The following is an 8,765-nucleotide window of genomic DNA, read 5'->3' as shown; positions in this document are numbered from 1 at the left end:
CATATCCTCTGCTTCAACTTTTAATGTCAGAGGGCTGAACACTCCACCCTGGGATCATGTTAACACTGCCATTTTTTTGTACATTGGACCCATGAAGGAGCAAGAAACTCAATTGTGCATGCATGCATTGCTCCTTTCATAAATATGCATGACTCCTCCTAGAGCTTATTAAATATGTGTATTTGGCCATGTCACTCAGTATAAATTACTATTTCCTTTACCTCTCCCTTGAAGTGTCTGTTTCTGACTTCTGGCTGGAGGTTATGCTTCCTACCCTGTCAGGACTATGCTGCAGGCTGCAACCCTTTACAGGAAATAAATCTCTCACTGGGTGCAGTGGCTCATGCCTATAATCAAAGCACTTTGGGAAGCTGAGGTGGGTGGATCACCTGAGACCAAGAGATCAAGATCATCCTGGCCAACATGGTGAAACCCCGTCTCTACTAAAAATACAAAAGTTAGTTGGGCATGGTGGTGCATGCCTGTAGTCCCAGCTACTTGAGAGGATGAGGCAGGATAATCGCTTGAACCTGGGAGGTGCAGCTTGCAGTGAGCCAAGATCACTCCACTGCACTCCAGCCTTGGCAACAAGAGTGAAACTCTGACTCAAAAAATAATAATAATGAAATCTCTCCTTTCCGAATTTATGAAGCTCATCATTCTCCAGTTGACAGCATTAAAAAGTTCAAAAAGACCTTCCATACTCTCCCACAGAAGCCCTAGAAATCTCCATTTTGTTAATCATTTTGGATGCCTGAGAACTTGTAATCCAATGAGTAGAAATGTTGGTACCCCATTTATGGTTGTCATCCTGCCAGTTCTCAGGAGTTTGTATAAGTCTAAATCTGCAAGGGTCTCATCCCATAAGGACCCTTGTCTCTTTCTTTGTTGCCTTTGCCCACTGGCTCTGGTAACAGGGGTCTTTCTTTCTCCTTGGCTATCTTTGGATATGGGGGCTCCATCTTCTGTGCCACCTTAGAGAATGCCTTTTGCATGCAGGGCTAAGTCATTAAAAAGCCTACAGTTTCACTAACATTTTGAGTGAGTACTTTGTGAAGCTGGGTTGGAATCTCAGGCTTCTTTGTCTGAAAGGTAACTCTTGGGCTAGAAGTTTCTTATCCTAGCTTTCGTTTTGAGGCCTCTCTGTTCTCCTCTTGGGTTGGAAGTTATTCCTGGCTTTTTGTTTCATGGTGTCTCTGTGGTCTTGATCTTGCTCCTTTCATGGGAACTTCTCAGTTGACTAAATTCTCCCTTCTCAAACCTCTGCTGTGTGTTCCACCAATATGGAACTAATTCTGTCTACTTCCTTTCCTGTTTGCATGACTTTACTAAGAATTATTTAGAACTTTAATAGTTCTTTTGAGAAAATTTTGATCTTCCAAATTGCCTCCTTTAGACCTTTCCTTTCCTAATTGAGTCTCTCAACTCCCTATAATCACTGAAACTTTAGGAACCCCACTCCATGCCTTGGAGGCTCTCAATGTGCTCAAGGACCTGCAAAAGCAAACACCTGAGGCTGAAAAATAAAATAAAAAAATAAAATTTAATTATCAGCTTCATAAGATTATATGTCAAAAGAAAATCTTGAAAATCTTAAAAATCTCCAAAAACATTGGTGAAAAAAAGCTTTAGCCCTTATATGAAGAAGATAAAAGCTTGTTTCATTTTCCAGCAACGCAGTTATAATACAAACATAAAATGGGGTAAAGACAAAAACCAAGTCTTCTATATAAACTAGTAAATTTTGTATTATTGTCATCACATTAGTCAGGGTTCCCCAGAAAGGCACAATCTGTAGGATATATGTAGATAGACAGATGAGAGAAGGTTCACATAATTATGAAGGCTGATAAAGTCCATGATAGGCTGTCTCCAAGTTGGGGAACCAGGAAAGCTGGTAGCATTGCTCAGTCCATGTCCAAAGGACTCAGAATCAGTTAAGCCAATGGTGTAACTCTCATTCTGAGGCCAAAGGCCTGAGACCCTGAAGTTCTGATGTCAAAGGCAAGAGAAGGATGTTTCCATTTCAGAAGGAGATAATTCACCTTTCCTCTTCCTTTTTGTTCTATCTGGGCTCTCAAGCAATTGGATGGTGCCTGTATTAGTCTATTTTTATACTGCTATGAAGAAGTACCTGACTCTGAGCAATTTACAAAGAACAAAGAGGTTTAATGGACTGACAGTTACACATGGCTGGAGGGGCCTCACAATCATGATGGAAGGGGAAGCAAAGATGTCTTTCTTCACATGGCAGCAGCAAGAAGTGCTAAGCCAAAGGGGAAAAGCCCCTTATAAAATCATCATACCATGAGAACTTACTCACTATCATGAGAACAGTAGGGCAGTAACCACCACCATGATTCAGTCGTCCCCAACCGGGTCCCTCCCACAACATGTAAGGATTATAGGAGCTAAAATTCAAGATGAGATCTGGGTGGGGACACAGTCAAATCGTATCAGTGCCCATCCACATTGGGTCAGAGTGGATCTTCCTTATCTCAGTGTCTTCCAGAAACACCCTCACACTCATGCCCAGAAACTGTGCTTTACCAGCTATGTTAGTATCTCTTAATCCAATCCAGCAGACATCTAAAATTAACCGTCAGAATATTTATGCCTGATTCGTGACTAAAATTTCAGGATGAAAGCTATGAGATCTCTATTTGTGTTTGTATGTCTATTAATGTATGTTCTGTATGTGATTTTTCTTAACTCTGGATAGCACTGCAAAATTCATTTATAAAATCCTCTAAAAGTGTTCTATTCTAACTTGGCTTGGAAAAAAAAATCATTGATAAATAAATATTCCCCAAACTCCTAGAAATACAAGAACCGATCCAAATGTTTTTCAAGTTAACACGATTTGGATACAACTTAGTTAAATAAGATAAATTTAATATTTTTTGTGTAATAAAACAACTATGTCTTCAGAGGAGTTACCACTATTAAATATAAAACAAACAAGTTTCTTTTTTTTTTTTTTGAGATGTAGTCTCTCTCTGTCACCCAGGCTGGGGTACAGTGTTGCGATCTCGCCTCACTGCAAGTTCCGCCTCCTGGGTTCAGGCCATTCTCCTGCCTCAGCCTCCCAAGTAACCAGGACTACAGGCACCTGCCACCGTGCCCAGCTAATTTTTTTTTGTATTTTTAGTAGAGACAGGGTTCCACAGTCTTAGCCAGGAAGGTCTTGATCTCCTGACCTCATGATCCACCCTCCTCAGCCTCCCAAAGTGCTGGGATTACAGGTGTGAGTCCACATGCCCGGCCAACAAACAAGTTTCTATTCTGCTTGAGTGCTTACAAGAAGCTAATATTATACTTACTAGATAATTAGAATCAAATCTATAAGCGTAAAGATTTTAAGTTGTCATTCTTATGAAAAACATTATTTCCTTTTTTTTATGGTGAAAAGATATACATCTATTTAAAATCAGCCAGCTGGACTCAGTTTAGATGATCCCAAGTTTGTTGGCAACATCCAAAGCATCCTAATCAGGAGCCAGTCGAACATATTCCTACTTCTCTCTGTCAGGCCGAATCAGGATGTTGACCGTGGCCACATCCACGTCCCAGAGCTTCTTCACAGTCTGTTTGATCCGGTGCTTGTTGGCTTTAACATCGACAGTGAACACAAGCGTGTCTTCTATCTTCTTCATGGCTGACTCAGTGGTCAGTGGAAACTTGATGATAGCATGGTGGTCAAGCTTGTTTCTCTGGGGGACGCTCTTCCCAGGATATCTGGGCTGCCTCCAGAGTCGCAGTGTCTGAGGATGCTGGAAGGTGGGTGAGGTACAGATCTTCTTTTTTGGGGGGGCTGTGGATACATTTCAACACTGCTTTCTTGGCCTTTAAAGCCTTTGCTTTGGCTTCGGCTTTAGGAGGGGCAGGAGCTTCCTTCATTTTTGGTGCCATCTTGTGAAAAGCGAAAAACATTATTTCAATAATAAGTTTTTTACAGTAAATCTGCCTAATAGTAGTTTCCAAAATACTTTTGGTAATTTTTAACCTTAAAGTTAAGCTAAGTAAAATATTTCCATTAAATATCTACATCATTTATAAATAAGATATAATACTAAAACATTAATTACTGAACATAAGTAATTCAGGTTTATATACTTTTGGCTTCTTATTTTTACAGAGAAACTAGAATTTTGGCCTGTTAATAAACATGTTTTTGCCTATCACATTGAGAAATTGAGACGGAGCGACACTCAGTCTCAAAAAAAAAAAAAAGAAAAGAAAAAAAAAGAAATCTCTTTCTCTTAAGCTAACTCTTGTTTTTTTGAGATGGAGTCTCGCTCTGTCGCCCAGGCTGGAGGGCTCACTGCAAGCTCCACCTCCCAGGTTCACGCCATTCTCCTGCCTCAGCCTCCCGAGTAGCTGGGACTACAGGCGCCCGCCACCACGCCGGCTAATTTGTTTTATTTTTTAGTAGAGACGGGGTTTCATCATGTTAGCCAGGATGGTCTTGATCTCCTGACCTCATGATCCACCTATCTCGGACTCCCAAAGTGCTGGGATTACAGGCGTGAGCCACCACACCTGGCCACTCTTAAGCTAACTCTAACTCACAACAATTTTAGTAGATTATGCTTTTGTAAACAGAAATGGAGCATTTATCTTTTTTTCCCCACCTGATTTCTCTAGAATTTTGAAATTCTTACTGAATACTCTTACTTTCATGACAATATAGTTGTTAGCAAAAGTCCAGTAAGAATCTGTTCATCTTGTAACAGGACATAATTGGAAAGTTTGGTTATATTATCAAGGCTTTTACTGAAATATCATATTTAGGAAGTGTACCTCAGACTAGTTATGACCAGCAATTGTAAGGAACTAAGGTTGAATTTTATGGAGTCAATGCTTACAAAGCACTCTGAGAAAAGCCAGTCTGATACCTAGATTAAGGGGTTCACAGCCTTACAGATTAGTAAGGAAAGTCATTTCCTTGTAGGCCCAGGAATTTGGGGCTATTTTGAGGGCCTCAAGCAGAGAGGAATTCACACAAAGCTATAAGGACTGCAGCTGAAATTTGATAGTATGTTCTTGGCTTGGCTTTTAGCCTCAATAAGGTCTTTAAAAGTCCAATCTGAGATTCTGTATGAAAATTTGCAGCAAGGAAGCTTGAAAGCACCTATGTGGTCAACTCTTGTTCTTGTTGCACTTACATAAATGATCAGGCAAAATCTAACAAGGTTAGACTTATTTTTCAAACAAGAATAATCTTACTTTGATTATCTATGATCAAAAATGATGGTTACTATGGAGATAAATTTTATATTTCAATGGAAAACTATAAGTTGGACAGGTGTGGTGGCACATGCCTATAATTCCAGCACTTTGGGAGGCCAGGAGTTCAAGACCAGCCTGGGCAACATGGTGAAACCTCGTGTCTACTAAAAATAGAAAAATTAGATGGGCATGATGGCATGTGCCTGTAGTCCCAGCTAATCAGGAGGCTGAGGAGGAAGGATCGCTTGCACACAGGAGGTAGAGGTTGCAGTGAGCTAAGAATGCACCTTTGCACTCCAGCCTGGGAAACAGAGCCAGACCCTGTCTCAAAAAAACCTTTTTTGAGGAAAACTATATGTAACGTAAATGATGAGTAGATAGGTGCAGCAAACCAACATGGCACATGTATACCTATGTAACAAACCTGCACGTTGTGCACATGTACCCTAGAACTTAAAGTATAATAAAAAATTTAAATAAATAAAAGGAAATCTATAGCCTTTGTGGATTATCAGATTCTAGTCTAGTTTCTTGTCTTTGGGCTAGTTTTACCTGTTTGTAAACTGGATCCTGCCATCTGATGAATTTTGTCCTACAATGATACTTGTGGAATAAGAAGCCAAATATTGTCTCTCCTATTAATGTATCTATTGTCAGTTAATTTGAAGGTCTCCAACCCTGGAACAAAGTTAGAAGAGGAAGGTTTTGCTCCCCAAATGCATAACCAAATTGTGGTACATTCATGCAATGAAATACTATTTAGCCGTAAAAAGGAACAAGCTACCAACTCACACAAAGACATTAGTGAATCTTGCATGCACAGTGCTAAGTGGAAGAAGACAGTCTGAGGAGAATATACACAGTGTGACTTCATTTAATGAGATTCTGAAGAAGGCAAACTACACAGATGGGAAGCCATTGGTTCCATGGGGTGGGGGTTTGAAGCATTCCATATGATACTTTAATAGTGGGTACCTGCCACTACACATTTGTCAAAACATGCAGAATTTTACAGCCAAACGGGTAAGCCAAACTCTATTCAAATTAAATAAAATTATTCAGGATGTGGAGTATCACAACACAGAATATATCATGTGAAAAAGAAATTAACTATGCTACAAATTACTATGGTTTGGATGTGGTTTGTCCCTGCAAAAACTCGTGTTGAAATTTGACCCCCAGTGTGGCAGTGTGGGGCGGTGGGGTCCAGTGAAAGGTGTTTGGGTCATGAGGACGGATTCCTCGTGAATAGGTTAATGTCCTCCATGGGGATGAGTGAGTTCTGCTCTCACAGGAATGGATTAATTCCTGCAGGAGTAGGAGTTAACAAGAGTCTGGGCTCCTTGGCTTCCCTCCTACTGTCGCTCTTGCTATGGGATCTCTGGTGCACCCCTTGCTCCCCTTCCACTTTCCACCATGAGGTGAAGAAGACTGAGGCCCCACCAGAAGCAACTGCCTAATCTCGGACATTCCAGCCACCAGTATTGTGAGCCAAATGGACCTTTTTTACTTATAAATTACCCAGCCTCAGGTATTCTGTTACAGAAGCACAAAGTGGACTAAGACACAAATGTATGAAAAAACTCACTGAAGGTGTAGGGAAAATGGTGTTGACCTAAGTCACTTCAAAAATGAATAGACTCTGTAGGCTGAAGGCAAATGAACTACACTTCATCACTGGATTCCATTTTATAAAGTTCTTCCAACAGGAGTAATTGTGAACAATTGTAAAACCACAGTATCCTTATCTGGAATAAAACAATGACTTACATAACTTGCAGATGGTAGGAACCAGGTCTCTCACTGTTGAAGTGGGAGATTACAAATTAGCAAGGGGAGAAGGCTAGAATGATTCATGTGATAGTAGATCAGAGGTGGAGACATCAACATAAACTTACATTTGGTTTAATATAGATACATACAGTTCCACACAGAAACCTTTATAATTAGGGGTGTATAGGTCTATTAGATGCACACATATACTTCCTAGCATTGCTAAGGAGGGACAAGATATAATGTGCTCATTCAGCCATCAGATGTAAGTTTTCCTACCATTCTCAAAGGAATCAGGCTCTTTGAAGAAATGTCTGGTACTAGAACTGGGACAGTAAATATATGAGCCAGATAATCTTGAAGTATCAGAAAGTATGTACGAAAAAATTAAAATATGTAATACAAATAAATAAAAAGTAATTCTTTTATTGAAAGAAAAATAGGAGCCAATAAAAAGAGCTACCCATGACCAACACAGGAATGAATTGTGCAACATAATGCTGTAGTGCTGAATAGTAACTAAAGCTTTAAGTAATTATCTAGTGTCTGTCTTTGTATACATAGGTGAATAAGCAAATGGAGTTTACAGTCAGCCATCAAGAAGGTGGAGCTCCTCACTCTGTAAGTGTGGGCTCCGCATAGTGACTTGTTCCGAAAGAACACGTGCAGTATGGACAAGGAGGAAAAATAACGTCACAGTGGAGAAACCTGACAAACTAGCTCTGCCGAACAATCCAAGTGAACATCGAAGGCGACAGTTCACCTTGAGAAAATGAAGTGACAAGAGTAGCACTTCACCTCTGTGATCTACTTCTTCCAGACCCAGAACCCCAGTCTAATTATAAGAAAAATTCCATGTTTAATTACAATGGGGGACATTCTACAAAATTCCTAACCAATCCTCCTCAATACTGTCAAGGTCATCATGAGATGGAAAGCCAGACACGCTGTCACATCCAGGAGCCACCTACATGATGACTACATGTCATGCGGGATCCTGGATGGGTCAGGGTAAGATGGAACTAAGGGAATCCAAATGAAATATGAATTTTAGTTAATAATAGTCTATCAGTATTTGTTCATTAACTTTGACACATTATGTAAGATATTAATAAGCCATGTGAGACACACTGACAGAAGATGTTAATAAGAGAAGAAAGTAGGTTGACGCTACAATGGAAATCTCTGCAATTTTTCTTTTTTGCAATTTCTGTGTAAGTCAAAAACTGCTATAAAATATAACTGTATTTGAAACATTGTTATATTTTTCTAACACTTCCTTGTTTAACTATTTATACCATGAACTGCTAGTAATTGACACTGTTAACTAGTCCTGTTTTTTTTTTTTTTTTTTTTTGAGACGGAGTCTAGCTCTGTCACCCAGGCTGGAGTGCAGTGGCCGGATCTCAGCTCACTGCAAGCTCCGCCTCCCAGGTTTACGCCATTCACCTGCCTCAGCCTCCCGAGTAGCTGGGACTACAGGCGCCCGCCACCTCACCCGGCTAGGTTTTTTTTGTATTTTTAGTAGAGACGGGGTTTCACCGTGTTAGCCAGGATGGTCTCGATCTCCTGACCTCGTGATCCGCCCGTCTCGGCCTCCCAAAGTGCTGGGATTACAGGCTTGAGCCACCGCGCCCGGCTAGTCCTGTTTTTTAAATAAGAGCATTTATGACACAAAAAAATTAAACAATACAGACTGATATATAAATCAAAATAAATGTTCTTTACATGTTTTCTGTTACAGTGGTAACACATATGTG

General features: G+C 40.2%; 1 long non-coding RNA gene across 7 annotated transcripts in view; it reads right to left on the bottom strand.

Annotated features, from left to right (window-relative positions):
- Positions 1 to 1,643: 1,643 nt before the first annotated feature.
- LOC103240977 (uncharacterized) overlaps positions 1,644 to 8,765 on the bottom strand; it is a 41,137-nt gene continuing 34,015 nt past the window's right edge. For 4 of the 7 annotated variants that reach the window (XR_012094971.1, XR_012094972.1, XR_012094974.1 and 1 more), the window contains 2 exons: positions 5,785 to 5,910; positions 1,644 to 3,912 (listed from right to left, as the gene is read on the bottom strand). This is a non-coding gene — a long non-coding RNA (uncharacterized lncRNA). The remainder of the gene's footprint in view (positions 3,913 to 5,784; positions 5,911 to 8,765) is intronic. The other 3 variants (XR_012094976.1, XR_012094975.1, XR_012094970.1) reach the window with 1 other exon arrangement.

This window comes from Chlorocebus sabaeus, chromosome 13 (assembly GCF_047675955.1).
Source record: "Chlorocebus sabaeus isolate Y175 chromosome 13, mChlSab1.0.hap1, whole genome shotgun sequence".
Lineage (NCBI taxonomy): Eukaryota > Metazoa > Chordata > Mammalia > Primates > Cercopithecidae > Chlorocebus > Chlorocebus sabaeus.
The sequence above is the reverse complement of the archived record's forward strand: the minus strand, read 5'-3'. Positions and strand labels throughout refer to the sequence as shown.